This window comes from Danaus plexippus, chromosome 2 (assembly GCF_018135715.1).
Source record: "Danaus plexippus chromosome 2, MEX_DaPlex, whole genome shotgun sequence".
Taxonomy (NCBI): Eukaryota; Metazoa; Arthropoda; class Insecta; order Lepidoptera; family Nymphalidae; genus Danaus; species Danaus plexippus.
In genome coordinates, this window is record NC_083537.1 from 3,549,669 (window position 1) to 3,566,184 (window position 16,516).

General features: G+C 31.2%; 1 protein-coding gene across 2 annotated transcripts in view; it reads left to right on the forward strand.

Moving 5' to 3' along the window:
• Positions 1–3,178: 3,178 nt before the first annotated feature.
• LOC116779749 (uncharacterized) overlaps positions 3,179–16,516 on the forward strand; it is an 85,772-nt gene continuing 72,434 nt past the window's right edge. For both annotated transcript variants that reach the window (XM_061522953.1, XM_061522957.1), the window contains exon 1: positions 3,179–3,622. The gene's annotated coding sequence lies outside the window, so the exon portion shown is untranslated. The remainder of the gene's footprint in view (positions 3,623–16,516) is intronic.

Here is a 16,516-nt window from a genome sequence, read left to right on the forward strand (position 1 = left end):
AAATAATTGCGGTGGCACAGAACGTTTATAATAATATTAAATGTGTTTTATCTCTTTTGACTTATGTTTTTCACCAGTATTGCGTGGAAGCTAACGTAATATTTATGTAATGTTTTTTTTTCCATGTAACTTTCTTTAAATGTTGTTTGTATTTCAATTGATTCATTGAACATATTCGTTCCATGTATGGTATATTAAAGACCACGTCTGATCCCCGTCTGAACAGGAAATGGCCCGCAGATGAGATGTGACAGGCGTTGGTTCTGCTAGAGACACTTGCACATTGGAACACATGTTCGATAAAATATATTGGATTATTGGCACAAATGCAGGAGTGACAAATAGAATTACATCATACGACACGTTAGTATGTGTTTTAGTAGTTTAGCCTTGGTGTACATTTAAAGGAATAAAACAAATTCTGAGTACCCCTAATATTTTTAACTCAATTTTACGGGTGACTTTTTCAAACGTTGGATTCGAATTCAGAACAGTTTCCTCACGTCAAATTCATGTTTCTGACACACTACAGGATTTTAAAAGTTAAATATTTTTCGTTATTTATAAAAACTCAAACCGCTTATGTGAAGATTCTCTTAGAACTGTCTGTCTAGTCAGCTATACAGTAGTTTAGTATTTACTAATACAGTTGCGATAATTGACATTTTATATGCCGACAGATACACGCAGCGAGAAATTGAATTACTTATTGACATAACATGTATTACTTTAAATTGTAGAAGCTACTTTGAATCTGTGAAGGCTCCAGTAGGTTGATATATTTTGACAGATTATAATAATATTTAATTTTACAAACAAAGTAAATATGTTGATGGACGTAGCTTTTATAATTTTAATGCACAAACAATGCGTTATAAAAATAATATAGAATTTATTTGAATTTATACCCACAGATAATATTTGTGCAATATATTTTAATTATCCAAAAAAAGTGATAATATTTTAACCCGCAATTTGCATCATAAAATATATTAACCTGTGATTCTAAATTTAAATTTCGATCCCGAATAAAAGTTACTTACAAATATTGTTGGAGTACTTAACTTTGTTTTAGAAAAAGTATTGTCCCAACATATTGACACGAGTAGCGGGTAGTTCACAAAACACTAGTATGTTTTTTATCGTCAAATAGTGATTTTGTACGCTTTCACAAATTAACTGTTTTAATTTTATTTTCTTTATTTTTAGGTTTTGATTCATTCGCAACATTTAAAGCATACGGAGTAAGGAAAACGTCTGTTCATTAATTTTAATTTAATCTCAAAACAATCCTAAGCGAGACCTAAAACAGTGTGAACTGTACTTGTCACTAACTGAGAACTAATACATGCAGTTAGATTATCATGCATAATACGAGGTTTGTTTTACTTCTGAAGCAAAAACAATGGATGATTTTTTTATTTAATTTTTTTTGGTCAAAAAGATTGGATGATTCTTTTTAGGTACGGTTTTAAGCCTCAATCCTAACAAATACCAGGCCATCTTTTAATAAATTAATTGTATGTTCTACGCATTTAAATGGGATTGGAAAGATAATAAATTTTAAATAGGCTCTACAATAAATATAATATGTTACTGAAAGGATTAATTTATAGGTTCTATACGAGAGTGTTATTTCGTAGAAATACATAAATTCGTGACACAATAAATTGATAGTGGCATTCAACCCTATATTTACGTATATTTCAAGAAACCTAAAGAATCTTTTGGTATATCTTAATATAAAAAAATATTGCATACCACAAAAAAAAGAGATCAAACACTAATTCTTATAAAATTTTAGAACGACTCTCCCTCAAAGTATAAAAAATAACTTCGTAATATCCGTAATAATTATATGTTTGCTGTATTGTTATTGTTATTTTGGCCTCGAATATCGGGAGCATGGCTTGTGTCAGCAATAAAATTCTCGTTTTTTTTAATTCGCTTGAAGTCAATACTGTTACTTTCTTATGTTATGTATTTTTTTCTGTATACCAAACTGTCGAACACACCAAACAGCACATGCTGTAATAAGAATTTCAACCCATTATTAACAATTTATACCACCTATAAAAAATATTAATTAAAAAAATAATACACACTTGATGCAATTATGGTCGATAAAGTATAAAAATATACATCCTATTGAAGATATACAATGTTTATAGTTGAATATATTTTATTAGTTTTGCATATTAATCTTAGCCGTTTAAATACGATAGGAATAGCCATTAAAGACATTTATTTGCAATAAGAAAAAGTAAGCTATGAGCTATAGTGGGCAATATTGCATCGTTTAAAAGTTAATAGCCGCGTCTCGACTTTCTTGGAAGGAAGGAAGTTAGTGGTATCCTACTCCGTAAATTAAAGTTGTCTATCTCCCTCTAGTCTACCTGCCATTAGCATCAACGGCTCTGCGTCAGAAACTAAAAACAAAAACACCAAGCTAAAGCTAATGGCTCGTACCTAAAACAATTACCTTTCGGAGAGTTTCTCTAGGTTTATTTTTCAGCTTTCTACAGGAATTGAATGCGTTTATATCACTGGAAGTGTTTAAATGAATGCTATGAGCAATTAACAAGCACAAAGATTCCCTCCGCCGTCATGTTTACGTTGCCTTTGTCTCGTTGTCGGGATGTTTTTGGGTATGTTACAAATTATAAAATGAGTTATAAATGTTTAGTCGTATGAACGGTATACTTTTCGCCCCAGATTATTATTCAGTTCCCCCAGGAGATAAGAATTCAATCCTGCCCCTGACAGCTCCATTGTGTATATATCGTATCAGAATATTAATAAGAAGTAGGTATTCTATCATTTTACAGCCGAGAGTGTGAGACTTTGATAAGCTTGAAGGATGTATTTTATAAGATACCGATTTCTTGTTACGTCGAGTAGGCGAATGAAAAATAAATCATCCAGTCACACCGATATAGTTGTGAAACAATATTTTAATGTTAAGCTGAAAATTTTACAATTTTGACTAGGCACACTTCGTATGAATTTCATATTAATTATATTTAATTGGGTAAAATTTTAACTTTTAATAACGAAATCCACTAATTGTAATTACATGAGAAAATGTTTTCTGTTTGATGGTATTATGCGTGGAGAGGCGCGCGCACGAGGTCTGCGGCAGGGAGTGCGGGGTCCTTCGTCGTACGCCATACGGTCGGCGGCTTCCTTACGGCTCAGTCCGCGGCGTGCCTCCGAGCGCTTCGTATCGTACATACTGTTTTCAAATACAACCGCTCATATTTACAAACTTTTCAAACCACACCGCCGTTCATTCTCGCCCTACCGGATCCGAACTTGACCTGTGAATGTTTGTTGGAACTGTCAGTGTTGTGCTTCATCGATATTCTAATGTATGATTTCAGGGCGCTATTTAGTTGTCCTATGTATGTGCTGGCTGGATATTTGTATCTTGATGCTTAGTAAATATTAAAATGTAAGTGGGCGTATTCAAAAGTTTAATAATCGATCGGGAGACGTGCGTGGGATTCCGTTTACGTAATCTTTGTTTACCTTGGGGATATGCACCGTATCAGTTTGCTGTGATACATGTTAATTCAACGTCATTGACATCTCTTTCATTCAAGCCGCCGATAGTGTATGGGTGAGTGTGGGAATTCTTTGTTTACAAACGCAACCCTGTAGTATTTTCTATATTTCTCTAACGTATTTAGTGTATAATTATTAGTTATTAGGTTTCTTATAAATATACTTTTGTTCTATTTTACAACAATAGTATTGTGTATACGTATTACTACATAAAATATTATTAGTACCGTATAAGCCGTGTAACGTATTTGTGAGTTTTAAGAAATGAGTATTTTTCATCGCTTGTATTTTACGTTTTATGTAGTTAGGCATGTTTGATTTTGTTGTAATAAAGATGTTCATTTGTAGAAAGTTCTTGAATTATAAAATAATTGTACTATATTTTTATAGTATTAGGTCGCTTTTAAAAAGTAAGGTTGAAGGATGGATCTTTATGTAACACTATCATATTATCATGTGGCTACATACTCAAAACTGGTTCTGTAATAGACCTATACATTATATGTAATGAATTTTAATATATATTTTTTATTCTTTTATAAATTTAAATGTATTTTTTTTTAATTTAAGACTGGTATTTATCATTGACAACAAACCGTTTAAATGTTCGAATATTCTCGAAACCTAAATACATTTCATTACCACCAATAACGAAACCTTGAAAATTAATGCAGCAACAAATACAATATATAGATTATAGATATCACAATGTCTTGAAAATAATTCAAACAAAACCTTGAAGCGAGCTCTATTCAAGAGTCATGTACCCCATGTATTGACTGGTTTATATTAACAATGAAGACGGGTTATAACTTAATAAAAACTAACCCGTTTTTATGGGAGATGTTTTGATGACCATTTACGTTCATATTGGTGGTCTATGGGCTATAGTTTAAACAAGCTGGACTAGCTGTTCTTTCAGGCGATGCATTCATATTTCATGAGCCGGTATGAGCCACAATGGCGTCGCACGAGGTCGACGGACTAGCGCGGCTTTTACCTTTCTAGTTACATACACAAGTCTGCTTTTTAAAAACAAAACGCCGTAGTATTGGCTTAGGAGAACTAATATGGTTTATGCGTAATTAATTCCGGACATTGTTCGTATGTAGTTATTTTTTTTTTAATTTGTTATCCTCTTGCGTGTAACTTACTAAATTCATAATTGATTTAAAAGAAAAGAAATTAATTCCCAGTGATCGTATTCCAGAAACGAAATACGAAGGATATCATTAGCCGCTTGGGAAATTAGAATGAATTAGATACGAACATATATTCTGTTAGGGTACACGTTCAGAAGTATATTAGAAGTTGTTCAGAGTACGGCACACATAAAGGTGGTGTGATTGAAAAGTATAATTACAACTATAATATAAATTAACCAATATGAATACAGACAGACGAAGCACCCAAAATGTGGTTATTAAGTGTTCATTTTTTCTAAGCGAAAACAACTTTTATTGTAATGCAATGGAAATGTTGATATAACGTGCCAAAACTTTTCCTCGCCAAAATAAACAACGTCAAAGTTTTATATGGCGAAATAGGCAAACCATAAACCGACTGAATCTATTATGTTATGTGTATCGAAGTAACTTATATATTCCATCAAGATATAGTTGATGTTGTGGATGATGGGATTGTTTGTAAACAAGTCTGACTGGACGGCTCTTATGTCATAAACGACATCGGTATGACTCAGATCGTCTTAGTATGATGCCATCGCTCGTGCTAAAAAAGTGCTATTTATATCTCAAAACCATCCAAGATATATCAACTTGTTAATTTATTCTCATTTATATTACATAAATATGAATATAGATGTATACGTTTATAATGTTATAGTAGTTCTGTCTCGTCGCTGGCAGCATCTAGCTAATGTGCGTTGAATGCAAAGCCTACTTATCTACGTCGCTCTTAGTACTCTCAAGGGAAAACTGTTGTTCTCTCCCTACGTTTTCACATACGTGTAATGAGGAACGTAAAGCATTCCCGTCACTTTATTTAAATATCACGTGGTAGTTAGTTGTTTTAGCATATGCAATCATGCGGACACTGGAATATTTCAAATTTAAATAAATAAACTATATAAAATTTAATTTTGAACAAAAATTTGAATAATTCCAAATAATTCAAATAGTTATTTTATATATACAAGATATTAAATACATCTTTGAGAAAAAAAATGTTCTTTTTAATTGTTATTGTAATCACTTTAAATAAGTCTTACGTCATCCACCTACACATTTCACAAGCTGTTGTATATTAAGTCATTGATTAGCTGGTGACATAATAATGAATAAGGTTTAAAATATACAGCCAAAAAAAAAACATTGAATTAATTAATTGAATTTTTTATTCATTTATGTTTTATTGTACCTTTTATAACATTATGAGTCTGTCCGACGTTTTTGAGCTTTAGTGCGCTGGAAAGCATAGAAGTACCTTTTTTTTTTTAAAAAAAAAATGCATACTCATTTAGAAATTATACTGCAGTAATAAATTTATACGCACTGAAAGTTATAAATGATGATTAACTTGTTTTGCTATTTTATACGTTATAACACGATGCAGGAACTCGGTGGAGCCATTTGCCGATCATATTATAATTTAATATTCTCTGTAAACGTATTGATAATAAGGTTATACTGAAAAAAATATAAATATTATGTTATATAACATTGAAGTGAAGATTTTTCAAAATTCCAGTTCCACAACAAACATCTTTGGTGTTGACGTCCAAATCTCATTATTTATAGCTCAAGGGGTCCGTTTCCTTTTGTCTTGAAGAAGTCCTTTTAAGAGAATCGTAAAGTTGGAATCGCTACGTGGAATATTATTTTAAGTTCAAATGTAAAGATCTCCTTCAAGTGTAAAACGATGATATATATTAAGTTACTGTCTGTGATGTTTAGTGGTATGCATAAAGTACAATAATTTTATTATAGGGTAACTAAATGATTGGTTTTTTGACTGAAAAACTTACAAACTTTTCGACTTAATAAACATTTTTTTCTTTATCGGATTTATTATTTTATTTTTATATATATTTTCTGTGGTTGCGTTGCGTTTTCTTTGTTAAAATTTGATAATTCTGTTATTTTAAACTACCCCTTCCTGCTTAAGGTTTTTTAAATAAAATTTTCTTTATTTTATAACCATTCTCTGAGTAGATAGGACTTGGAAAAATAAATAAAGTTATCTTTATACGTATTTATAATCTTAGTGAGATAAGACACGTTTTTGTTATGTTCTGGAAGATGTGCTGGTAATGCGTCCAATTTAAGATCCTCGCATATTAAACCTGTAAGTGCAGGTCAAAGATTAATGATTTTTTAAGCGACTTTATGTTCTCAATGCTGGGTTTCTCTGTTTAAATGAGGTCGAGGTTGCTAAGATTACTTTCATTAAAGCATGACTTGGATCTGGTGTTTTGTTACCGTCATCGAGACAACCTGCTTATAGCACATTCGTTGTTTTAAAGTTCACTTGCTTGTGATTTGTCTGTTGGACCACATTATGACATTGACCAGCCAAAAAACTCAACACAACCGTTAGTAAGAAATTTTTCCAATTGGAATTGGGTATTCCAAAACACAAACTTCTAATTCTTCTTTAACAATACTGTTTTGCTGTTTGATTGTATTATTTGATCTTGAAACAATGATTGGATTAATAATTTAATTATTTTTGTTATTTTAGCAAAATTTTCATGCCGATTGTTGCGAAGTCATGACTTAATTATATCGTAACAATAGAACAATATCATAACTCTTTGCGAATATCGCAGATTATTTTTCCCACAGGCATGTATGGAGTGAACGTGAAGAAGAGGCGTGTTAAAATGTCTGGTGTAATGTATGGAACTAACCGGAACTATGTACGTCGAGTGCAGTGAGCCGAGCAAATCAAGGTCGCAAGCATCTAGAAGTTAACGAACAAACATGCATGTGTACTATCAAACTGACATGAATACACTCATGCACACACGTACAAGAACACACACATATACATATATAAATATATATATATATATATATATGTGTGTGTGTGTGTGTGTGTGTAAACACTTGTATAGTTGTAGTATTGCAAAGTCACTTTATCAACTAAAGCTGTATGTGAAATTAAGAACGGGAAAACGTTATCAATATTTCTAATCGATAGAGAAATGAAGCGTAACGCACAGCGGCCGTAACGTAGCTTACGGTTCATTATGGAAAATGATTCCATTTTATTATATATTCATTGAAGAGGAATGAGCGACCCCGAAGCAACTTAGTCTTATACATTATAACGACAAACACTGTCTGTGACCATATAAACTAAAATCACTCTGAAATCGTTATAAAATGATGAAACAACTATAAAAAACCTTCTTAAATAAATTGTTCAAATTGATGTTTACGACACTCGCGTGACTCGTGTCGGTGGCACAAAGATTTCTCTGTACGAATTACGAAAAAATATACCAAGATTGTTTCTAATCATGAATATTACGCGATGGGTACCTATTTTTTTTTTTTGGTTTCAGTCTCAATGTTTTAGGAGAAAACTTCATCTTGACACGCGATGTAGATACTCTTTCTGCTTCCTCGTCTGTCGTAATCTTTTTTTAATTAAATATCCAATGGTAAAATTCTTTATCTCCGGCACTGTTTACAATGAATTAAACTTAAAGATTCATGTATTTATTCATGTACTTAACTTTCATACAATAAATGTATGAGAAAGGAATTTTTTTTACGATTTAATTATAATAAGAGTGAAAGTTTGACTGATTTGTCCATTTCACTTGAATATTGTCATCTGTATAAGGAACGGCGCCGTCTTAATGATGATTTGTGACCAATTGAAACAACTTAAATTGTTTTTTTAATCGCCGTAAGATTTATTGCTTAGATACAATTTATGATGATACGAAAATAATAAAGATATAAAAATTTATTCGTCATGTTATTAATTATAATAGATAATATATTAACTGTTTTAATTTAGGCTTGTTGAATAACCAACAATTATTCTGTTGTTATAAATATGTAATTGTAATAATCAAATCTAGATTCTAATTTCAAATTCTTGATTTCAATTAAAAGCGTCCAGAAATTTCGTTCACTTAAAGAGAAATGCAAAATTTACGTGCAACAGAATTGATTTAACCAGACACTTAATCCGTGATACTCTACATTTGTTTTTTTTCCTCAGAGAAATATAATCTGTATTAGCTTCGACTTTTATTTATCTGTGGAAAGATCTATTATTTTATACTATACAATTGTCACTAACTGTAATATTATTTACAATGTGATAGTATTTCGTCGAGGCTTTACAATTAAAATTGATTTAGTAATTGTAAATTTTTAAAATTAATTTCATTTCTAGCTATCGATGCGTTTGTATAGTATCCGATGAATCAAGAGTCGAGCGACATTCATAGTCATATCAAATATCGATCTATTGACAAGCGAGTGTGAGTGCATGCATATGTACCTATAGATATGCACTACCCATAGCCCTATATAAGGTTTTACCACAAAGGATACCATAAAAAAAGGCTTTATTCATACACTTTTATTGACAAGTTTATATTGTTTCATAAAAAATATATTATTTTTATGTTGTTTTCAGCGTGTTAGGTCTTAAACAATATTACATCGCTTTAAAACAACTTATTATAACAACTGTTGTAAAGAATAAATGCCGTAAGATCATAAAAAATCATGTTTAGGATTAATGTAAGGATTAAGATATAAAATACGATTATATTAAAATACATATACATAAAGAAGCGTTATGTTGAACACGCAACGTCACTTATAATACTAATGTAAATTATTTATACTTGTACCGTTTTTTAGTAAAATAATCTCGTCTCCATGACAACGGAGTCGTTGACTCATTCCATGTAGGTGTCACTGGATTCAGCCAGACATACTTTCTATTGTTAATCACAATAGTTTCCAATTACTTGGATGTTGTGTAAGTGTGATGCAATCCTTATATTACACACGACTTATTTAACAATGTTGCTAACGTTTGAAATTATCACAATTTCGCAATAACTTTTTATGTACATACTGTTTTATGATATTATATATCGCATGAATCAAATTTAGAATGCAATATGAGGGTAGTACATGATTTTTTTGCGGTTATTCTCATGGGTGCGCCTAAAATCGTTGGAACTCAATAAACATTTACGATCCCCGAAAATACAAACATGAAATTAAAAAAAAAATCTAACTTGACTTGTGACGTGACTTCGATCGTTTTTCAACCGACTTGGATAAAGGAGGACGGTATCAATTCGTCTGTATTTTTTAAAATATTTGTTTTCTATAACTCTCGACTGGGTGAAGCTATTTAAATTATTCTTTATTTGAAAGCTAGTGCTTCCCGATTGGTCCCATTTCAATTTAGTCCAGTTCTGAAAATGGCAACCATGAGAAAATCATATTAACCCAAAATTAGCTAAAGTATTTGTGAGACAAAATAAACGAGTATCTTCAACGCCAACCGACTTCGATTTATTTGTTTATAAGGGTAGACTTCCCTGATGGTTCCATGATGATTACAACAAGACCTAATCATGAAATACTGGGAAAATTGAGGAGAATCCTCAAAATGTGTAGGCATACGTACGTATATACACATACATACACATTAATAAATGGCATTACTTAAGGTGTATATGAGGTGACCTTCATTGTCGGAAGACAGATTACGTAATCTTGTTTATAACCGACTTCAAAAGAGCAGGAGCTTCTAAATTCGTCGTAATTTTTTAAGTATGTTCCTTGATTTCTCGAATTAAGAAATTTTGAAGTCTGTAACGTCTACAGATTAAGTGACTAAACTAAAACTAAAACTAATCTTAACCTAAATTAAACTACATTTATTCTCATATAACTGGATAAATTCAATAAATAACAAGTTATCGGTATGTAACTACAACCAATATTAAGACTACAAGATACGCGATTCAATATTATTTAGCTAAAAATTATATCGCAATAGAAAAATGTCGAATTTAGGTACAAAACAAATAGTTATGTCAGCGCGTTTTATATGACAGGCTGACAGGCAGCGATCTTTAGTCTATTTACTAAAACTTATATTATAGATATAGTAGCTGTAAACCGTAGGCACCGAGTTAAAAAAGTGATAAAATATTACGAAACTTTATATATAATTAGTTTGGTATTAAATTATATTATTGGAAAGTACATAAAAATAATGCTCGTTTGTCTAAATTAGGTGTTTAGGCGATTTTTGTGCAGATATTTAGAATGTATCATTAGATACGTTAGGATGGATAGTATTTAAAAATATATATTTTTTTACTTTTACTCTCCATTTACTATGTTGTTTTTTTGAAGTCGGTTTTTTTTTACTTAAAAATTATTGTATTTTGTGTTACGATTGGCTATTTTTTTTTGCTCGAATCAGTAAGTTCTACTTTATTATATTTTTCCGTTGATATGAAGAAATCGTGTGGCAGTGTATAAAAGTAATTTTTGTTTAACCTATAATTATATTGATATTTAATTTAATCATTCAAATTACAGACGCTTGCTTCGTATCTCGCTTTGGTATCTCGTTCATTTTATTTCATTATTCGTCCAACTTAAAAATTTGCAATACATTATAACTCTACGGGTGTGACAATAAGGTTTAATATAACAAAATATTGCTGTCAAATCATTATTCCCGCAGCAGGTAATAGGAAACCTGTATATAATCTAATAAATAACTGTAAAACAATAAGCGTGGCAACTACGGTGATGTATGATTAAGAGCTTGTATGGCTACCGTGTGAAACGCTCGTACCACATTTTCCGATACTGTTAACTCCAAAGAAAACTTTGTTTGTAGATTTATTCATCAACTCTACGATAAATTGTCTATGATAAATGCGTAACGCTTTGGTTAGATGCACAGTTTGTAACAAATAAAAGCCCTGGTTGAAATTCAATTAAGTCCATTGAAAGAATTGAAATTTGGAAATAAAATACGAATGAGGTATACACCTTTTTTTATGTCAAAAACCTCTAGAATTGTCAATGTCAATAAATATATTGAATATTTTTGAGAAAAATAAAAAGAACCTATTAAATACCTAGTTGTAGTATGAAATATTTACTTATATGACCAAAATATTTATCACAAACCTGTCGACTGGTTTTAAGTCTGAATGCATCATCGGCTTCGTGACTGACATCAGTGGTCCTTTGTTATATCAGTTCACTAACAAATATCAACTATAAATCTGATTCATCTAAATTTACGTCTACGAAGTTTACTTTATGTTTAGTTCGGCTTATAGTTTAAACTAAATATATTAAAATTTAAATATGTATGTAAAAAAAAATTTTTTAATTATAAGTATTACTTCAATGACATTAGTAACTATTGTAATCAAAATTTATACGGTTGTCATATTTTCAGTTTGTTTTTCCACCCTCACAAAAATACTTTATGAAATAAAATATATATATATATAATTTTAAAAAAATTTAAAGAATTTTAAATAACACTTTATGTCATAAACTTTGAGTTCATTCTCATTTGAATCGATATTACATTACAAACTTACAATGATAAGAACTCTACTGACAGTATTACGTCTAGAGATTTTATGTCCATTCTGACAGTTCGAAATTAAAAAATACCTTTCCAATGATATGAAGATTCCAACGATATCAACAGAATGTGTTTTTGTCTTATCATTATATATAAAACAGTAATTGATATTCGTTAGTTATTTAGGTTATTGAACTAGAGTCTTATGAAAAGAAAAATTGTGATCCAACCATTAAGCTGTCGTGACCATAACGACACGTAACATCATTAATTCTCCACGCTTCATCTATTCATAAATAATCATAGTTAAGAGATCAATTAAAACAAGTGTTAAGGGAGCAATAACTCGTCTGAACGCTTTTTATACTTAATATCGCGATGCTTGTAATTTTATTGACGCTTTGGTGAAAGATTCAATTTCCTTCGTGTGTATTAAAGTCATTAATCTCAACAAACTCTACTCTTTGAACAATCATCGATAATTTCGTTAACTCAAATAGAGTCAATTTATAATTTTAACTGTAATATCCTGAGATAATCCTGTTTGTAATGTGTCCTGTTTTATGTCCTTTTAATGGCGGAGATGAATATTCTAATACATGTAATGACGTCGAAAATGAGTTGGAATAAAAATTATTATGTCGTTTCCTATACGTAAATATGATATTGATTTTATTACCGTATACGGGTATATTGATGAAGCAAATCCATTAAACGTAAAGGAAGTCTATTGTAAAAATCATGAAATGGAAGCCATTAGTGCTGATAGCGAGTTGTAAAGAAATAAAATTCGCTTTTTCACGGCCGAGCCGATGCCAATTAGGTGGTTATACGAAAAACTTATTAACTAAACAATAGTTACTACGAATACAAAATAACCCTTCAATAGTTTGGTAGTTTTATTAAAGTCTCGTTGAACTTTATTATGATTTGAATTCTAGTCTTGTAGTATTCTAATTTAACTTTTTCAACTTAACAAATAGGTATCATAATTTTAAAGATAATAAAGATGCAATAATTCTTTTCGCAGTGTAATCTAATTTATAACGTTTTATCATAATATTAATACATCAATTGAGAACTTTGTATACTTTTTTAAGAGAATTTCGTTAATAAACGTGGAAAAATACACAAAACATTTTTATGGAGAATAAGGAATAGCAAGCACAAAGGCATTTTATATCAAATTAATTGAAGTAAACATTACATATATTATCATGACTTGGACACACACAAATTTACCATTGTAAGTTAATACGAGAAGAGCCTTCCACGTAGCTACGTGTATAAACCATAATATAATATAAACCTATATATTGTCACTATTCTACTATTGAATTAAAAATAATCAAGTAATTTTAGTCGAGTACCTTTCAATAACTAACATTTCGTGACAATGTTGTCTTAAAATTATTACCCAAACAATATTAACACAAATTACATGGTTTAAACATATCAGGGGTGTCCAGTAGACGCCCAGCAAATCCCATTAGCGAAGGAAATTTTGGTGTTAATATAGTGCAGGTATGTTTTACTAAGGTTTCAAATAATACATAGGAACCAAAACGGTGCGCGGATAGTTATGTGACACGTATAGACAGACGATTCCATCGACCTTACCCGTAGCTATTGGAGCGAGTTACGTTGGCATTGTTTGCTCTTTTAATTGAAACCCGTCCTACTAAGCAATCATCTCAGATCGCCTTTATTTGGTGTCGATGAGATCTATCGCAGACGTAATTTCGTTTTAATGCGCTTAAATAATTGTCTTTATTACTAGGATAACTCTATTTCGACGACAACAGCATCTGTTTTACAGGATACAGTACCTAATTTGTATTCGAAATTCGCTTTACAGGATTAATTGGCGTATTTTTTTTTTCACGTTATTCTGTATGATTTTTATTGTATGTCTGATTACTGAAAGACTCTTATATCCAGTTTTCCCAGTGAACAGGATTATTGCAGAGGGATATGTAAAATGTAGTTACCATATTCCAATGGTTGTTGAACATTTTTTTGCATTATCCGTATGTAATGTAACTTTTGTGATCCGAAAATTGTTGACATGTCCGTACATCAAACGCTTCATTTGTATGGGCGGGACAAGGTCACTATGAAGTCATTCAGATGTAAATCAAGCTCTGATTACAAATGTCCGTACTGGTGACATAATATTATGATTAATGTTGGTTCAAACATAAAGTGGAGAGAAGTTTCGTTAGCCTTTAATTATTTACAGTCTATGATTTATACTTTATACAATTATATTAAATATGAAAGTGAATTGATTTTAAGGAAATTTGTTACGGAGGTAGGTGCGACCTTGAAAAGGGTACTTCTACGAAAGTACTTTTAGTGCTTAAACTACTTTCAACGCCACTACAGTTTACAGTACATTCACTTCAATATAAAAATATAATACCAGCTATATTAGGTATACAATCTCTGTTTACGCCGATGTCATAATAATGATACAACATGTTATAACGTGAGAGTAAAACAAAGATTAATGAATCCATAAATATAAAATGGTTTACAGACATATTTCATGTGTTATGAGAAAGCGAATAGCCCGTCTATCAAGCCATAATAAATTATAACCGACTTTAGCCCAAGGTTTATTCGCTGCAATTTATATCACGAGTATTCACAATGAATTTTGTAGCACTGTTAATACTAGTGCCATCTCGTTATGATACTCAGCGGTCTAGAAATCACCCAGCGGTATTAAAATGTTTAATGTAATATAAAGTGCATTAAGCACTGCAGAGATTGATGACGATGACGCGGCTGGAAGAGGCGTTTATTGAAAGCTTTTGTAAGGCATTCTCGTGACTGACAAATTGCCGCTTATCCCGCTTGATAGGTAACACCGCCAACAATGATTAACCCCACTGATCGCCACATTCCTCTTGCTTACCATAATGCTTACGTCGCTTCAACTATCGAAGGATTTATTTTGTTTTTCCAATATATATAACCTACCAATTATATCACATTTTAATCACTTGATATCTATTATCGAACAACATCGCGTAACTGTGGCCGAAATATATTTTTACGACGTGTTTATTTGATAAAGCCTTATAAAGTGACGTCACAACAGATGCTTTTATCCAAATTGTTGAGGCTAACCTTTGAAACGATAGCCAGGAAATTGAAACAAGCCAGTCTGTGGTCGAACTCGGCAATCGATTGAAATGCCGTAACTTCAGGTATTTTGAGACGGTATTAGCGACTTTATTTTGTGACTATTAGATAATTATCTTCTGTACATTTCATAAAATTAAAAAAGTATTAATTTTGGTAATGTACTTAAGTTTTCTACACACACTTATTACGTAAATATTTATATATTTCGAAACCCATATATCGTTCCAAATATAATACTGATTGTAAATATTTGAGGTCATCAATTATTTTTGTATTGGGCGCTTGTTTATTATTTCGTTGCTATATCGGAGTCGGGACGAGACCGCGTGAAGCGAGATCCGGCATCCTGTCTGACAACTAACAGTAACAAGTTATTGTACGAAGAAAGTAGTTATGACTATACAATATTGTTACTACGGAGTCTAAAACAATAGATGTTAAATATTCCGCGAATGGAACACGTATATTTTTTTTCTTCATTATTATTGCCGACAATAACGTAATGAAGTTCACCATATGTATTGAAATTAAATTCCCTCTAATGCTTTCTGACCATTCGTTTCAAAGAAAGCTTCCCACACGCAGATAACCATAGAATGTGTATTTAAAGCATACTTTTGTGATACGTAATTAGAATAACATATTATACTATATAATGACTATAAATAAATCATTTGAACGTTACAAATTCATTCAGGCTTTATTTATCTTTGCATATCTTTCGAACAAACCTAACAGGATGTGCCAAAGATATGAAACTGCACACGGAAGGTCAAGAGAGCGCTGAGAGAATAATGAAAGACCCTCTGTAGTGCAGTGAGGTCACGTTCCCACTGACAACGCCCGGTTCATGGGTTCGGTGCCCGGGCCGGATCGTGCAATATTTGGCACTAATTTCATATTGTTTTGATTTAACTTGTACATACTGTTGCAAAAGCTTCCTCTAGAATATTAGCATTACTTTTTATTTTGTTTTGTGAATTGTTTGTTGGTCCTTTTAAATATGGCCTTCATTATCGTATTAAAATACGTTTCATAGCTTAAAGTCTCGGGTGTGCACAACTGCACCAGAATTCTTAAAACTGGTTAGTTTTGGTTTTTTACTTTAGTACTAACGCTGGAGACAGATTTGTCATAATATTTTATACAGTATAGATCATGTTCTTCAGACAAATGTCGTTGATCTTTAAATATTTATAAAATAAGTTTTTCA